The following is a 16295-nucleotide window of genomic DNA, read 5'->3' as shown; positions in this document are numbered from 1 at the left end:
ACTTATTCATTCCATTTCAGCTCTTTGTTCTATATGTGTTGACTTATGAAAACTTATCATAGTCAATAATAAACTTAAACTTAACAACACTAAGTAGCATAAACACACAACAAATATCCACACAATTTTTGACACCATGACTTAATGTGGAAATCAAATTTTGAAAAAACCACCAATAACATGCTACCACCTTTTCACTCTTCTAAAGTAAGGTCTATTAGGAGCCAACCTTGTTAAAGGTTACAAAACATACTGTTAGGTGTGACCCTATTAAAGGATTTAATCACCCTATCAAGAATGACCGTGTGAGAGGACTTAAGAACATTCCATCAGAATGTCACCTTGATTAAATGATTTACAAATGACTGATAGGTCAACCTTATCAAAAGGATTTTACTACTAGCACAATTGTAAGAAAGTAACAACAAAAAATTGATATGATAAAATACAACTCACTTTGCAAATTCAAATATTTGTTCAACTCAACTTTAGTTCATTGATTGGACTCCATCATTTTCATCATCTCATATCTACTTGGAAACTCTTCAACCAATCTTTCATCTCACAAACTTAACACTTCTCCTTGTAAGTCTATCCACCAATTGTATTCACAAGTTTCCATTCCAAAAAACCAATAAAACATACTAGACACCTCCTTAAATAGGGCTTTGATCTTTTTCTTCTTAATCTTAATTATAGATCTTAGGGTTTACAATAAGATCCCAAAAATTTAATGAATCTATTTGACATAGCACAAGGTAGGAGAATCCTCAAAGGAGATGTCCTAGCCCCCAGCAAATAACCACATAGTGGAAACAAAACAACAATGCAAGATCTGATATCAAATCACAACTCTTTATTCATAAAATAACTGTTACATGCAATGTGCTTGGCTGTAAGGCCTTCTCAATTATGACCAAATACAAAGCAAGTAATAGTTTTGCAAGATCCCTAAAGATCCAATCCAAACCCTAGTTAGTCTAGATCCACACTTTGGTAGAAACCTCCAAGATCCAAACTTGTGCTCGCAAGCCACCAAGCAACCTCCTTATTTCTAAACTATAGCCACTAGCTCTTCTCACAAACTCACAACTCCACCACAATCCTATTGTAAATTGCCTCACATTCAGCGCTTTGTCCATAGACTCAAGAAAACTCACTCCTCACTTCCTCCTTCTCTCCAAGCTTCTACTAAGAAGAGATCACACCTTGAAGCTTCCACACCTTGAAGCTTTCACACCTTGAAGCTTGATTAGAAATGCTCACATGCCTTGCTTAAATAGGCACTTACCACCCAAGATGTTATCACATCAACAACTAGTGAATCCACACCAACAACAACAAACTCCATATCAACAACAATATGTAGATCTCCATCAACACATGCTAAAATCTCAACACCAAGAGTCTCATTGCTCATCAAAAGATGCTTTGCAACACATAACTCACCACCAACAACAACTGGATCATCCATGACTGAGTGCTTTGCAATCTCCATTTTATAACCAACCAACTGCTCATGAAAACTAATCTCCATCCCAACATCAACAAGGTTAGGAATATCTTTAGAAGCAACCTCCAATTGCTCTGCATGTTCTGTATCAGGCTCGAAAAATTGATCAACAAAACCAACTTCTTCCACCTCAACCTTGCAATGCCATCTTCTCTCTTGAACAAGTCTCTTAACCGACCAAACAACTCTCTTCCAGATCAGTAGAATCCAACTCCACAAACATCTATGCAATGCCTTCCTCTTCTTGTCCTTATCTCAATCATCTGAACTAGTTTCAAATAGAGCAACCTCCTTCTTATCTTGATCAACCAAAGTAGCTTCAAACTGAGTAGACCTCTCAGAAAACCTCCTCTTCACCACATCACAGAGATTCACAATCATCTGAGGGTCCAATCATCTTGGAGCCATCACCCAAGATCTTTGTAAATCCTCTACAATAAATCCTTACCATGCTCCTTGTGATAAAACCAAATTGTCTACAAGTCAAATCACAACCTGCCACCTCACATGAACAATTAGGAACCACATCACAAGTCCAAGATTACAAATCTGCAATCCACAAAATCTTTACAATCATGCCTCAATGAGATTAGTCTTCCATCTTCACATCAATCAATCCATCTACAATTGCAAGCTAGAACCATAATTTTCTACCTTGCAACCAAGAGATCTAGGACTCTGAAAAGAACAATACATGACTGGATCAAGATCAGCTTAGATCTACTTCTCCAACCCAAGTCTTGGTGCAGCTTCGATGACTTGTCTACACACTCAAGAACAACCTTCACTTTGATACCATTTGATGTAGTTCAAGGTAGAAGAATCCCCAAAGGAGATGTCCTAGCCCCCAGAAAATAACCACATAGCAAAAACACAACAACAATGCAAGATCTGATATCAAATCACAACTCTTTATTCATTAAATAACTATTACATGCAATGTTCTAGGCAGTAAGGCCTTCTCGGTTATGGCCAAATACAAAGAAAGTAATAGTTCTCCAAGATCCCTCAAGATCCAATGCAAACCCTAGCTAGTCTAGATCCACACTCTAGTAGAAACCTCTAAGATCTCAACTTGTGCTCGCAAGCCACCTAGAAACCTCCTTGTTTCTAAATCGTAGCCCCTAGCTCTTCTCACAAACTGCCTCACATTTAGCGCTCTGTCCATAGACTCAAGAAAAATCACTCCTCTCTTCCTCCTTCTCTCCAAGCTTCTACTAAGAAGAGATCACACCTTGAAGCTTAAACACCTTGAAACTTTCACACTTGAAGCTTGATTAGAAATGCTCATATGCCTTGCTTAAATAGGCACTTACCACCCAAGATGTTACCAACACCATGTGGGATAAAAGGTAAATGTAACTACCTTTCAATAAATTTTTAATTCCCACCCAAATACAATTGAGCACCACCACGTGACCCAACAAACATTAAATACATGATTTTATAAAATGTCCAATATTTAATTTCAACCCAAATACAACTAAGCACCACCACGTCATGCAACAAATATTAGATGCATGATTTAATAAAATATCCACAAACTTCTAGAATTCCACCTACACACCTCGATAAATGGAATGATAACTATTTTTATTTAATTTTCTATTTATGCCACCTATGCACCTCAAAAATAGAAATTCATTTTTTCTCCTTTTCCTTTATTTTTTATTTTATTTTTCCTCTAATTTTCATCACTTTCTTTCTCCTCCACATTAAAAAAATAATTCCCATGCAAGATGCTTCTGCATCACTATCCATCTTCTTGTTCTTCTTCTCTTCTCAACACTTCTAGAAACATCACCTCAAATATTAGCCTTTGATTGCTAAACTAATCATTTCATTGCATTAAATAATATAGCTCATCAATCCTTATCATCAAGACATTTTTCTTATTCCAAGATTTGAACTATGTTAGCTACAAATCTTGATTCTTTCACAAACCGTTCTATTGCTGTCACTTAGTCATCACTATGTTCTTTTCTTCAATCTTCATTAGATCACCCAGTCAATGTTGTCAGTCAATAATCTTTGTCACTCAACCAATACAAATACTTAGCCAACATTGTTATGCTCAACAATTCTTAAGTTCCTTAATCTTATGGTTCAACTCCTTCATTGATCGTACAACACTAGTATTTGGTCAAGCTTATCCTTTTGACTTGTTTCAACTCTAATCTTCACTATGTATATTCATTAAACAATAAATTATCCTGTTAAGTACTAAGTTATCAAGTGCCCATTGTATATCCATCTCACTTACACATTTTATCTCAACCTTTCACTAGGTCATCTCATGATCTCTTCTTTTAAAATACTCTTCACAATCAAATTATATGGCACTCTATACTATTAGTGAATGTATCTCTAGTAGTTTTGACATCAATGAAAATCTAACAATTGTTCCGATAAGCTCTCAATAATTGTAGTTCCAACAATATAATCATTAACGATAAAATACTTGTAGAAAAAATCAAATTTTAATCTAAATTACAAGAGTTAATTTTAATCAACCCTTATGATCATGAGTGACTCCCTCACAACTAATAGATTTGACATCCCCTTAGCTTCCCTATTAGTGTTGATCTTATTCTTGTCTACCAATCGACACCTTCTCTTACTTTCTTATATTTATAAATGGGGCTAGAAATATTTTTCTAAATCTTCCAACTTTGAGGCACCTAGTCATCGTATTATGAAGTTAATGTAAATATGAATAGTGGATATAATACTCTATAAGTCACCTAAAAGTTCTTGTCTATAGCTACCTAGGATTTCATATCCAATTTATCTAGAAGATACATGAAATATCCCTAAAACTATAATTATTCATCTCTTTCCAAAAAGCCCAAAGATAAATGAAACCTAATGAGAGAATAAAAGAGTGTTACTCCCATATATAATCATATTGCCAATTAGTGTCAAGTAGCTAAGTGAAAGTGAGCATGATAACTGAGTCACCATATTGCCTAAGAAATGAAGCAGAAAATATCAATTGTATAATTTATACAAAGCTCGATATTCATTGAGCTATTCTACATATGCGAAGCAGAATACATTACTGAGCTAGATAGAGTATATTGAGAAAAGACAGTACCAAGATACATAATTACAACTACGAAAAGTCTACACTGAATGATAGTACAAAGAACAAAGCATACATCAAGTGAAACAAAATATACATATACATTTGAATTGGCAAAAAATATGATGAGACATGATCACTTGAGTGGAAAAATGGTTTACCTAAATCAAGTAAAAGATTTGTGAAGATTTCTTGAAGAATTTGGATGGACTATTTGATGATTTCAAGGTAGGAAAGACTAATGAAAATAGGGAAAGGGAAGGAATGAAATGATGGATTATTTTAGACTACTGCTTTTGGTCAATGATGGATTCTAGAATGTTCCTAAACCCTAATTAGGTAATAGATCAAAAAGAAAAAAGAAAACTATAAATTAACCAAACAAGAACTATTTAAAGGGTTTTTGTTGCCACTGAGAAGTATAGAAGTAAGAAATGAGATCAAAGAATAACATATAGTACATAGTATAACAAACATCAAAGGTTAAAGATTTGAGTAGTTTGAAGAGGAATTGTAGATCAATCATAGAAGGTGATATATTAGTGAGAAAAAGAGGGATCTAATCAAGTAGAGGAGGTTTCTATTAAAAAGATTATTTGTTGCTACTTTCTAATCTCTACAGTAGTTAGAAATTATTGAAAATGGTGCACCTAATAGTATTTTATGTAAATATCTTAACTATGTACACACTTAGAAGAGTGTTGTAAAATCCTTGAGAAAGGTAGATTCTAGTAGATCTAATTATATGCTCGTAAGTAACTAGAAGTGATAAAACATTGTAGCCTTAAAAGGGCATTCTCTTACTACAATAGTGATGAATTTGTGGATACCATTCCAACCACAGGTTTCCCTTTGGCCAAGGGTTTCTACATGAAAAAATTAATGTTTTATGACCAAATGAATGTTTTATGTTTATGAGTTTATGATTGATGAATGTTGAGCTAGTTATGTTACTTTCATTTATAGGCATCATGGTAAATTTTTAGTGATTATTGAGTGGAAAAGGAATCAATGTGAATATTAAATTTGTTTAAGAGTAAATTTTTTTGAGGATATTGATTCAACCCCTTCTTAGGATCCCATCTTCAGGTAATATTCCAACAATTGGGTTGTTAATTTTTTTATAAACTAAGAGTACAAATCTAAGTCATGAATATGTATAAGCTTGATAGGACAATTAAGAATCAAATACTAGAGTTAAAGATGACCATGAATCAAATCAATGAGCTAAAAGATATACTAAGGTAGTCATTGAAAAGGAAGAAGGAAATTTCTTAGAAAACAAATTAAACAACTTATGAAGAAGAAGTTATTGAAGAATTTTTTGATGGAAACATGTTTGATGAATCCAATATTTCTATTGCTGATCTACTGGAGAAGAATCACAACCTTACTAAGTAGGTGAAATCATTGAAAAAGGAACAAGAATTACAGTCCACTAGGATGTGTAGAGTAATGGAACAAAAAAGAAAAGCTAAGGATGAACAAAAAATGATGAAGAAAGATAAGAGATAAGTCACAACAAGACTAGAAGCTAACGTCACAATGTTGACACATAATCAATATGATTTGGTAAATTAGGTACTCAGTGAAAATCATTAGATTGGTAGAAAGATGAAAGAGATTGTTGAATTAAGAACTGTGAATGAAAAGATGAAGAGTGAACTAAAATTTGAAAAAGAAACCATTAAGAAAAAAAAGAGATTGGAATAAAAGTATCTAGATACTAGATGAACAACTAAGATAAAAAAAGTGACCAAGATATATATCTAGGCTAAGCTATGCTAATAATTATGTTAGATAATTAAGAGTGCGGAGGGAGGCATGAATCAATTATGTTCAATTGTCCTATTTGTTGGGTGATGCGACGCACTCCCTTGCCCACAGGTGGTTAATTATGTGGTGTTCCATGTTCACTAACAGTCATGGCTTTTGGTGCAACGACAAATGGGCCCTAACAAGTGGTATCAAAGTGAGGTTGTCTTTCAGTTATCCTCTGCAAGAAAGTCTCACAGTTAAGTGGGAGTCTCACAGTTGAGTGGGAGCAATGACAAATGAGGGTAAGCTGAGGGTTGACAGGTTAAATGGGCAGAACTTTCAGTTATGGAAGATGCAAATGGACGACTATCTATATCAAAAGGATTTATGGAAGCCATTGGACGGCAAAGCCAAGAATCAGGGAACTATGTCAGAGGCTGAATGGGATCTTTTGGACAGAAAGGCACTCAGAAGCATTTGGTTATGCTTGGCACCATCGGTGGCATTTAATATTACAAAAGCAAAGACGACAAAAGATTTGATGAAAACCCTAGTGACACTGTATGAAAAGCCCTCCGCTTCAAACAAGGTATTTTTCATGAAGCATTTATTTAATATGAAAATGGTAGAAGGTGGATTTGTTGTAGATCATTTAAATGAGTTTAATACTATTACTATTCAGTTATCTTCTATGGGTATCAATTTTGATGAAGAAATTAGGGCTCTCTTGATTTTGTGCTCTTTTCTTGAAAGCTAGAATGGCTTGGTAATGGCAGTGAGTAATTCTGTTCTTGGATCTAGTACCCTAAAATATGATGATGTGATCAGTGTTGTTTTGAGTGAGGAAACTTGTAGGAAATCCTCAGGTGGATCTACATCAGGAAGTGCTTTGAATGCACAAAGCAAGGGCAGAACAACTGAGAGAGGAAGTAACTTTGGAAATTGTGGGAAATCAAGAGGAAAGTCAAAGGGGAAGAGGTCTCAATTGAGAGGACCAAACGATTGCTGGTACTGTGGGAAACCAGGTCATAAAAAGAAAGATTGCTGGAATCGCAAGAAAAATGAAGGAGATAAATTAGATGGAGACAAGGAGGCAATGTGGTAAGCAACAAATCCGATGAGGATGCTTTGCTTCTGTCTTTAGAAAGTGTTGATGATTCATGGGTTTTAGATTCTGGTGCTTCATTTCATGCTACACCTCATAGAGGTTATTTCACTGATTATGTCCAAGGGGATTTTGGGCTTGTTTATTTGGGGGATAATGAACCCTGCCAAATTGTTGGAAAGGGAAAAATTAAGATTAAGTTGCAGAATGGGAATCATTGGCTACTACATGAGGTAAGACATGTTCCAAGGCTAAGTAGGAATTTAATTTCAGCAGGGCAACTCGGTGATGAGGGTTGTGTAGTTACTTTTAATGATAAAAATTGGAAGGTTTCAAAAGGTTCCCTTGTAGTAGCAAAAGGTGTGAAAGTAGGCACCTTATATATTTGTACAGGTCATATTGTTCCATCTACTTTGATTATTTCAGAGAAAAATGAATGTTTAGGAACAATTGCTGCAGTTGAGCAAGGAGAACAAATAACTGCTGTAGATTCTGATACAACACTATGGCACAATAGACTTGGGCACATGAGTGAGAAAGGTATGAAAGTACTTCATTCAAAGAAAGTTTTACCAGGTCTGAAATGTGTGAATATGGATTTCTGTGAAAGTTATCTGTATGGAAAACAAAAGAGAGTGAGTTTTGTAAAGATTGGGAAAGAAAACAAAAAGGAGAAATTAGAGCTTGTGCATATAGATGGATGGGGACCAGCTTAGGTATCTTCCCTTGGTGGATCTCATTATTATGTTACATTTATTGATGACGCAACTAGAAAAGTATGGGTTTATTTCCTTAGACAAAAATCTGATTTATTTCAAACTTTTAAGAAATGGAAATGCTTGGTTGAAAATGAGACTGGTAAGAAATTAAAATGTCTCAGATCTGATAATGGTGGTGAGTATTGCAGTCATGAATTTGAAGATTATTGCTCCACTAATGGTATTCATAGACAAAAAATTGTTCCAAGGACTCCACAGGAAAATGGAGTGGCTGAACGCATGAACAGGATTATAATGGAGCACGCAAGGAGCATAAGGTTGCATGTTGGGTTGCCCTTACACATGTGGGTGAAGGCTGTCAATACTGTAGTATATTTGATTAATAGAGGCCCCTCTACTCCTTTGGGCTGTGGTATTCTAGAGGAGGCATGGACTGGGAAGAAGGTGAGTTATTCTTTTCTCAAGACCTTCGATTATGAAGATTTTGCTCATATAGACTCTTAAAATAGAACCAAGCTAGAAGCTAAGTCAAAAAAATGTGTCTTTGTTGGATATGGCATTAATGAATTTGGTTATAGGCTTTGTGATTTTGAAAATCATAAAATTATAAGAAGCTGGGATGTCATATTCAATGAGAAAGTGTTGTACAAAGATCTGTTTTAGCAACATGAGAAGAAAAAAGATGATTATGTAGTGCTGGATGATTCTCCAAAAGCTGATGTTCCAGCCATTCCTCATGATGTGTAACAATTGCAACAACAAATACCACACACACCAGTGAATGTTACATGGTCAACAAGGAAAATTAGACCTCCACAAAGATTTTCTCCCTCTTTGTATTCTATTTTACTTACTAATGCTGGTGAACCTGAAAGTTATGATGAAGCAGTGTAGGTGGATACTAAGATTCAGTGGGAGTCTGCAATGAATGATGAAATGGACTCTTTGGTAAAGAATAAGACATGGGATTTGTGCAAGTTGCTTGCAGGTAAAAAGGCTTTATAGAATAAGTGGGTTTACAGGTTTAAAGAAGAGGAAGGAGGTAAGAAAAGATTTAAGGCCAGGTTAGTTGTAAAAGGATTTGCACAGAAAAAGGGAATTGATTTTGATGAGATATTTTCTCCTATTGTTAAAATGACTTCTATTCGAAATGTTTTATGTCTTGTGGCTATTGAAGATTTGCATTTAGAGTAGTTGGATGTTAAAAAAACCTTTCATCATGGTGATTTGGATGAAGAAATATATATGGCTTAGCCACAAGGTTTTGAGGTCAAAGGTAAGGAGAACTTAGTGTGCAAATTGAAGAAAAGTTTATATGGCTTAAAGAAAACACCTCGACAATGGTATCTGAAATTTGATAGTTTTATGCATGAGCATGGATATAATAGGTGTCATTTAGATTATTGTGTTTATTTTAAGAGGTTGGATGATGATAGCTACATTATTTTATGTGGATATGTTTATGATATGCTTGTAGCTGGTTCTAACATGGATCATATTAAAGGGCTCAAATGCCAATTAGCACATGCTTTTGCTATGAAGGATTTGGGGGCAGCAAAACAAATCCTTGGTATGAAGATTTGTAGAGATAGGAAGAATAGAACATTGACGCTATCTCAGGCTGATTATGTTGAGAAGGTGTTGCAATGTTTCTCTATGGAGAATTCTAAAGCTGTCATTACACCTTTACCTGGTCATTTGAAATTGACTAAGGAGATGTGTCCTAAGACACAAGAAGAGGAGGATAAGATGTCCAAGGTACCCTATGCTTCAGGTGTAGAAAGCTTGATGTATGCTATGGCATGCACTAGGCCAGATATTGCACATGCTGTGGGAGTCATTAGCAGGTATATGAGTCATCCAAGATTTGAGCATTGGAATGCTATTAAGTGGATTCTTAGATATTTGAGAGGGACATCAAATAAGTGTTTACACTTTGGGGGATCTACTACTGATTTACAGGGCTATGTTGACTCAGATTTGGCAGGGGATATTGATACTAGGCAGAGTACTACAGGTTATGTCTTTACTGTTGGTGGGGCAGCCGTGAGCTGGGTTTCTCAGTTACAGAAGATTATTTCTTTATCCACTACAGAGGTAGAGTATGTTGCTGCTACAGAGGCAACCAAGGAGATGATATGGCTTTAGTTCTTCTTGGAAGAATTGGGACATCCTCAGAAGGATAATTATTTATTCAAAGATAGTCAGAGTGCCATTCATCTTGCCAAGAATTCAGCTCTACATTCTAAGACCAAACACATACAGTTGCAGTACCATTTCATTCGGTCAGTTTTGGAGGATGGATAGTTAAAGCTGGAGAAGATACATACACATGATAATCTAACAGATATGTTTACAAAGGTTGTAATAAGGGAGAAGCTGAACTCCTCTTCAGCTTTGGTTGGACTTTTAGACTAAACATGAATAAAAGAACAACAGAGTCCAGGGTGGTTTGATCCAGTGGGACCCCCATGCGGTAGTGGTATTACTATAGGATCAATCTCCAAGTGGCAGATTGTTGTTTAGTGTGGAGCTTGATCAGTCCCCAAGTGGGAGATTTTTAGATCATGGTGATTGATCAAGAAAGTATTGTACATACTTCATAATTAGTGGGGTTTTCAAAAAAAATTTTGGTACAATTTGCCATTCGTAGAATTTTTTTTGGTACTATTTTCCATTCATAGATTCGCCACTAAAGTTATGGCCGACATATGGCTGACATGTTGTAATCCTAAAATAGCATAAAATACTTGTATAAAATGGTTTAGGGTTAGGTATTTTTTGAATGATGTTGTGATGCGAAATTGGTTCTTGTGGCGGTATTGAGCTGTAAGAGATTACGGATTGTAATTAGGTTGTAATCACTGGATTGTAATAAGATCGAACTTGCTGTTTGGTGGATGTAGCCCGGGGATTGGGTGAACCACATTAAATCTTGGTGCCTTGTGTTTATTTATGTGTGTTCTATTATTTTTTGTTATTGGTTATATTTGCATGTAGTTTTTATTTTTGTCCATGGTTTATCCTAACAATTGGTATCGGAGCCTAGTTTTGGCCTAGTCATAGGTTCAAATCTCCTTGGTGCCTTCCTGACCTGCATAAGCACCTGGTATGCATGTCGAGGGGGAGATTTTTGGGTGATGTGACGCGCTCCCCTACCCATAGGTGGTTAATTATGTGGTGTTCCATGTTCACTAACAGTCATGGCTTTTGGTGCAACGACAAATGGGCCCTACACTATAGACCCTTCAAAAAATTTTAGTACCAAAAAAAATTCATGATCATCATAAGAATTTACTCAATGTACTCATTCAATTTATCAATTAAGACATTCAATCACTTTACTCCAAAATGCTCATTCACTATTCTATTATTACTAACTTCTAGTAGTACAAATTATTTTTATTGACCATTAACTTAATTTTTACGAAGTTGTAGTAAAATAAAAATAACATGTGAAAAAACTTGCAAGATAACAACATTCAAACATTTGACACCAAGATTTTTAACCTCGAAAGTTTATTAAGGGAAAAACCACCTAGAACTAGCAACCAAATCTAGGAGCCAAACTTGTTAAAGTTTTACATGCATATTATTAATGTGACCTTGTTAGAGGATTTACACCAAAAGATCATCTAAATCTTATCATTCCTTAATCTTGTCTAAAGAGTAACATGCTCAAACGGACTTATAAACACCACTAATTGATGTTACCATATAATATTTCATAGACTTGTTAGGTTCACTTGATTAACATGTTTTTCTCTACTAAAATGATTAGAAACTAACAATACAAATGATATGTTAGGTATATATCTACCTTTCTTGTTTAAATATCATTTCTTCTCAGTCTCTTCTTCATCTGTATCCTCTAATCTCTTTACTCTATTCTCTTAAATGGATGATTCACTTCTTCCTTTCTCCTTTTTCAATTCTATTTGGTCACCTAGATCTTCTTTGATCTACAAAAACTTTGCACTTTGATCTCCTTTCTCCAACAATTTCTCCAATGATCAACATCATCAATGACCAATTTTTTTTTCCAACTTCTCCTTATAATCATCGAAAAATGGTCATCTAGATTATTAGCCCCCTTCTCAACATTTTGGCTAAAATTATTAAATCACCTATCTTGATCAAATCCTCAAAAATCAATTTATTTGATTATATCATATAGTTTGACAACATTTTCCTAAATTCTTATTTAATTAAAAGGAGCATGTCCTCCTTTTATTAAATATGTAATGTCCCCATTTTAGCAGTTGACCAAGTGTGTGTGTGTTAGCCTTGTTCTACATGGTCCTGAGGGCTAACGAAGGGTTTAATGGGATCCTGGAGTGTTTTGGCCTAGTCATTTCCAATTTGGGCCAAAACGAAGTTGATTTACTCAATTTCAGGCATACTTACTATTTTTAGTAAGTCGGCAGGACACAGTGCAGGTCAATTTTGGTAATTGAATTTGATACTCCTCGGTGAGAGCTTTTCGATGAGCTATCACTCGCATTATTCGGAGTTCGATTGCTAATACATTTTAATGCCTGAAGTTTTATTAAATTTAATTGTAAAATATTAAAGTGTTACTTTAATATTTATTTTATGGTGATGTGTACCCAAGGGAGACATAAGGGGTATTTTAATATATTATTTATATATTACACATCTTTTATCCCACATTGCCCACATGAGTTGAGCGGACCCTTGGAAATAGAATAAAAGGAAGCATTTGTGGCTTCATTAGGCAGGTTGAATATGAGAAGAAATTGGTGTGTGAGTTGTAGCTCTGTTCTTGGCATTTGAGGACGTCTATCCTCTCTTGTAACATTCTAGACGTCATTCCCTTGGGGTTTGGCCTTTGGAATTCTTTGTTATTGGCTTCATTATCAGGCAGTTTAGTTGCATTTTCGGCTATAGGCAGATTTGGTATTTTGCTCGTATCTTCTTCACTACTTGTCCGATGCTTATGCCGCTTTGAGAGAATGGTATTATGAAGGTAGTGGACTGATTGAAGGACAAAGTATTGTAGCAAAAAGTTCGAAAGCATGGGTTGGAGTATTATTTCAATATTGCTGAAGTAATTAGTGAGTTGATAAATCTGCCATGTATTTGGTTTTATGAATTCTGAAAATAACATTTTATTAGCAGCAGTTCATTTCTACTTTGCATATCATTGTAGTTTCTTTCTTGTTTATGTTGCATGATACCAATTCCATGCATGAAACACAACAAACAAATAAACGTTTGATTTCCGGAGTTATGAGGGGTTTAAAACATTTAAATGGAGAAATAAGAAGTTGAATGCAAACTGTTTGACATAATTCCTTTCAGCAATTTGGTTTGGCTTATTTTGGGACATCCAGGGGTGTCCATTATAGTGGTATCAGAGCTATAAGTCCTACCATCCTATGGAGATCATATTGATAGCTAGATAAAGATGTATATTAGTCCAGATCAAGATGTGATGTTCAGATAGTTATTGGGTACATTAGAGAAGGGGCAACATATGCAACAGGAGCAAAATAGGCGAATGGATATGATGTTGCAGCTCATGGCTAGAAAGATGGGTGTCAATATTAATCTAGGTGATGCCAAGAACAGAAAAAATAACAATGAGGGAAACAATAACAATGGGGGAAACAATAACCATGGAGGCCAAGGCAACAACAATGGTCTTGAGAATAACATAAATGGTAATAATGGACATGGCAACAATGGGAATGAGGCTGATAACTTTAGATAGGTTGCACGCCCAGCATAGACTGCGAGCTCGAGACCTCTTCTACCCACTTTCCCACCCAAAGATCTGGTTCAACCAGTAAACGAACCGCAGATTATCGAGTTATAGGATCAGTTTAGGAGGGACTGGGAGGCTAGTGGACCGGAGTTTTAGGCAGATATTTCTCTTAGAGATTATATGGACTTGAGGATGAGACACATGCCTAAAGTAGGAGGGAGGAATCAAAACTTTGAGCTGAGGAAGAAAGTTGGAAAACTTTCTTTACCTTATTATGATGCTTCAGGGAAGATGATTGCACGAGCTTGGGTGCAGAAGGTAGATACATACTTGCAGCTAAATCCTATCCCTGAGGAAGAGGCTATCAAGTATGCGACTATGTACTTGGATGGTGTTGCACATGAATGGTGGCATCATGGCATGGTGACTTTGGGGCATAATTAGATTACATCCTATGAGGAATTCACCAAAACATGGATTGAGAGATTTGACACTAAGGATCCCGAGTTACATTTCAAGGAGCTAGCACAGTTAAAACAGTCAGGTTCTATGGATGCTTACATTGCTGAGTTTCAGTGCTTGTTTGTACTTGTTACTGATATCTCTCCTAGGAGATTGGTGGTGTTATTTTGTGATGGTCTTGCTGATCCATTACGAGGTTGGGTGAAGGGACATGATCCACTCACCTTAGCTAAAGAAACTAAAAAGGCACGAGATTTAGCCCCTTTGGTATACAAAGGAAAAAACTATTCAACAGATTCTTCCTACCGCAAGGACAAAGACAAAAAACCATTTCAGAAAGAGTATAACAAACCCAAAGAAGGATCAAAAGGACTAGACAATGACACCTTGAATGAACTTCAAAAGAAGAAGCTATGCTTCCATTGTAGAGAGCCTTGGGACTTATCTCATAAATGTTCTCTCAAGGCTAAGGCAAATCAAATGGAGTATTTTTCAGCAGAAGAGTCAGAGTCAGAAGGGGAGGATCAACACTCTGATTCAGATGAGGGTAACACTATAGAGGAGAGCAACATTCCTAAGGATGATAGATCATTGGCACGCTTGACAGGGGCCCAAAAGGCAATCACATTTAAGGTCAAGGGTACTATCCAGGGGCAGAAAGTGATATCTCTTATTGACATTGGGGCTACACATAACTTCATAGATGCACAGTTGGTAGCCAGGAGAGGGTTACAGAGAGAGGAGCATGATGGGTTTAGAGTCATGGTGGCTAACGATGATAAGTTATTATGCACTCGGAAGATATCTAATCTTCACATCAAGTTTGGAGATGGCTACGAGTTGGAGGATGAGTTCTATGTTGTGGACATGGGAGATTATGATGTCATCCTCGGCATGACATGGATGGCTTCACTAGTTGAGTTCACACTCAATCTAGCAAAATTGGAGATGAGATTTCAGCATGAGTGCAGAACTATGGTACTTAGAGGACTTTCAGATGGAGGTTGTAGAGTAGTGTCCTTGAGGAGAATGCAAAAACTTTTTCGTCATGATGACATAGAGTGGGCGATAGAGTGCTACATTATGCCAACTTCACCAGAGCCACAAGAAAAGAGTCATCCACCAGATATCCAGAAGATACTTGATAGACACGCTAAAGTATTTAGCGATATTCCTCATGGGGTTCCTCCTAATAGAGGGATGGAACATGTTATTGAGCTCGAGGAGGGAGCCAAACCAGTTATGATTACTCCCTATCATCATCCTAAGAAACAAAAAGATGAGATAGAGAAGGCGATTAAGGATTTGTTGGAGATGGGGCATATCAGGCCCAGTAAGAGCCCCTTTGCTTCAGTAGTAGTATTGGTAAAGAAGAAGGATGGGACGATGTGCATGTGCATCAATTATAGGGCACTGAATAAGAAAACAATTAAAAATAGGTATCCCATTCCTAGGATTGATGAGCTGATTGATGAGTTGCATGGGGCATGCTTCTTCACCAAAATTGATTTGTGATCCGGATACCATCAGATTAGGATGAGAGAAAAGGACATTGAGAAAACAGCCTTCCGATGTCACTATGGCCACTTTGAGTTCATGGTTATGCCATTTGGTCTAACCAATGCACCTGCTACATTTCAAAGTTGTATGAAATAGGTATTCAAGAAGCAGCTGAGGAGATTTGTCTTGATCTTCTTTGATGACATCTTGGTCTTCAGTAAGACCTGGGAGGAGCACTTACATCATCTGGAGGAGGTGTTATCTATTCTGGAGAGAGAGACATTGTATGCCAAGGAATCTAAATGTGAGTTTGGCATGACTAAGCAACTTGACCTTGGGCATATCATTAGTGTAGATGGAATTTGGGTTGATCCCGAAAAGATTAAAGCTATTGTAGAGTGGCCTACTCCTACAAACCTTAC

This window comes from Cupressus sempervirens, chromosome 10 (assembly GCF_028749045.1).
Source record: "Cupressus sempervirens isolate cs-2001-9-10 chromosome 10, ASM2874904v1, whole genome shotgun sequence".
Classification (NCBI taxonomy): domain Eukaryota; kingdom Viridiplantae; phylum Streptophyta; class Pinopsida; order Cupressales; family Cupressaceae; genus Cupressus; species Cupressus sempervirens.
Note: the sequence above shows the minus strand (reverse complement) of the source record.